This window comes from Sander lucioperca, chromosome 8 (assembly GCF_008315115.2).
Source record: "Sander lucioperca isolate FBNREF2018 chromosome 8, SLUC_FBN_1.2, whole genome shotgun sequence".
NCBI lineage: Eukaryota > Metazoa > Chordata > Actinopteri > Perciformes > Percidae > Sander > Sander lucioperca.
The window spans coordinates 22,562,283-22,565,673 of NC_050180.1; positions in this window are offsets into that span (position 1 = coordinate 22,562,283).

Below are 3,391 nucleotides of genomic sequence, written 5' to 3' on the forward strand. Positions count from 1 at the left end.
TTTTAGCCCTAGTCTATACAGGGACTTGAATAGACATCTAGAAATAATGTGGGAAATCAAGCCTGTGATTTTGCACTTTTTGCACATTTTTCTCTATATAATAGCATCTGCTGTTTTGTAGTAAAAATGTTTCATTGCTGTGACGAGACTACAGTGTCTTAAGCCTCTATGTGCCTATTATTTCTACTCAAAGATCTCTATTCCTAATAAGAATCACTGCCTCTGATAGTCCAGAGATACAGCGCAGCATCTCTGCAAATTATATTGTTTACAGCATTGTTCCATGAATAGCCCCAAATCAGATTTGGCTAAGTTGTGTATTGATAGAAAATATTAACACAGTTTGGAGAAGAGAAAATATTACATTTCAATGCCAGTGGAATTACTCAATATATATTTTATTTTATATTTATATTTTCTGTTTAGGATTGATGCTACAAGCTGTTTTTATTACACAATGTCTAACAGCAATCACCGTGAAGATGAGTCAATAATTCTACAAACCACTGATCGAGGGAATAAAATCTTTTGTTACATCAAGATGCATGCTCCTGTGAGAAAAGGCTTGATGCAGCTGGTTTCTCCAAAGTCAGTGTTTCATGGCAGTAACAATAAACGCCCAGCAACATCGCTGAAGTGATCACACATGACATAAGAGTCTGTAGGCAGAAGGTTAAAAAACAGGCAGTCACGTGCCATGTATACCCCTAACCTCATTCCTGGGGAAATGAACAATTCCACAATGTGTGTGTGTGTGTGTGTGTGTGTGTGTGTGTGTGTGTGTGTGTGTGTGTGTGTGTGTGTGTGTGTGTGTGTGTGTAGGACAGGAAAGGGGATGTCATCAAGTGTTTTACATTCATTCAGTTTTTGTTCCTTAAAACGATGATTCCTCATCACAGGTGTAATAGACTTAGAAATATAACCTGATATTCTTCTAGAAAATACTCTGATATGCAGGAAATTAAAGGTGTTTTAATTCATCAACAACTCAATTTAATCATACCACTTTTAATCTTTTCAGACACTCATTTACAAAATCCACAATCTGAAATTTTGATCTGAAATTGCATGACACCAAATCATGGCAACTGGCTAACTTTTTATTTCCTCGAGGTTTGATCTGTGTCAAGGAGGATTCAAGTGTGTGATGGACATGCACTGTGATCCCTGTAGCTGTATGTGTGGGTGTCTGCATGATGTGTGTATTGACGTGCTGTAGCAAGAGTTCAGGGAGGCAGCTGAGCAAAATAATTTAGAATGTCCTGCCTGCTGACACAAGGACAAAGGCACAAACTGAACATGCCCATATGAGGAAGGAGACAATGGACGTGGCTACACCTGGAAATGCACTGCTGTTGTTTTCACCATGACCTCCACAGCACACAGAGATTTTCACAGGCTGTTCCTACAAGCGTGGACACTGACTTCTGGTTGAGTCAGCTGCGTATTAACAGGACATTATTCAATGATGAGCACTAACATCCTCATGTAATTAGCAGCCTAGCAAATGAAATGTTATTATGATCATTTTCTTTACCTCTAATTTTTTTGGGGTTTAAATCTTGGACAGTTTCGACACAATCTGCAATTGCTTTTGTCTCTAAAGTATTTCTTTTTTTAGAGAAATACTGCTAACAGGGACAGTAGCAGTAAATGATACTGGAGTGTATGAGCTTAAACTGTCATTGTCCAGAGCAGCTCAGTGGCTACTCTGTGTCCTGCCTTATGGGTAGGATTTCTCCAAAGAGCTCATGTAGTTGGAATTAGCATGGTGCAGTCAAGGGAGTACTGAAGGCTGAATCAATGCATCACTCCTAGGGCCTTGGGTATGGATTTGAGAGGGCATAATGGGACTTTTGGTGCCGATCCTCATATCATGTGTCGAACCAGGGTTTTGCAACGCTTCCCCAAAGGAAAAGATACCCCCCACACCACCCTTCAAGGCTCTGTACAGATAGCAGAAAGGGGCTGGAGAATAACCAAAAGTGTTGTTTTTTTTAATTAAGTTGTCTGGACAAAATCCCTTTTCCTCTTACCTGTAGGGCTATTTATCAATCTAGATTGTATTGGTTTGAGTTGCCCAGTGTTGGAGATATCGTAGAGATGTCTGCCTTCTCTCCAATATAATGGGACTAGATGGCACATTTGGCTTGTTGTGCTCAAAGCGCCCAAAAAATGAATTTGTAAAAACTCAACAGCAATGTCTCTTTCCAGAAATCATGACCCGATTAGCTACAGTTACAGCTCAGTCGAGGAGGACGAGCCTCTCGTCCATGAGAATGCTTCTTTCTGCGCGGTGATACAGTTGGAGGGTGTAGTTTGGTAGCTACATGAAACTGCTCAAAAACCAAGTCTGTGGATAATCTTAAGTACCCCAGTCATGATTTCTGGAAAGAGTTATTGCTGTTGAGCTTTTCAAATGTATTTTTCTGGTGCTTAGAGCACCACAAGTCAAATGTGATCTATATTCGAGAGAGCATCTCTACGGCCGATATCTCCAACACAGGTAAGAGGAAGAATATGCATTTTTGATTTGGGGGTGAACTGTCCCTTTGAAGCTGTAGTTTGATATTTTGGAATTATTTACTGTCTTGCTGAGAGTTAGATGAGAAGGTCGATACCCCTTCTGCATTTGTCGGGTATGCCCTATGTATGAGGCTACAGCTAGTTGCCGGTTAGCTTAGCATAAAGACTTAAAACAGCTATATTAGCTCTATCTGAAGGGAATAAAATCCACAAAATAACATGTTATATCTTGTTTATTGAATCCGTACAAAAAACAAATGGTATAAATGACAAATAGTGATTTTCCAGGGGGATGAGGTGAAGGAGCCTTTCTTAGCCAGGGCCAGTGACTTTCTGGAGCCTCAATGTAAGGTTGCAAGGCAAGCGGCATAGACTCCAGTTTCCAGTTTTTACGCTAAGCTAAGCTAAGCTAACCAGCTAATGGCTGTGGCTTCAGTTAGCAGGTAGATAGGCCTATGTGGTGTCGACCTTCTCATTTAACTCTCGGCAAGAAAGCAAATAAAAGTATTTCAATATGTCAAACTTTAATATATTTTAATATATTTTGTTACCTCAGAGGAATATGCAATTCTAAAGAAAGCAGTTCACCGCACCAACAGAGAAAGTAGGAAGAAAATAGTAAACAAAGGGCAATTCTTGACAGCTCTACAGATCTACCCTTTAGAATAGGCTATCACACCATGTTAACAGATGAATATGTGTCCTAAATGTAGCCTACAGGCTCTCATACATAGAAATAGCCTATGCATAGCCTATTATATGCACCTCAGTTAGTGCCAAGCAGTGCAGATAGGCTATAGGCTACAGGGGAGACGAAGGCAATCCTCAGTACTGCAGACAGTAGGCTACAATTAAAACTACATCA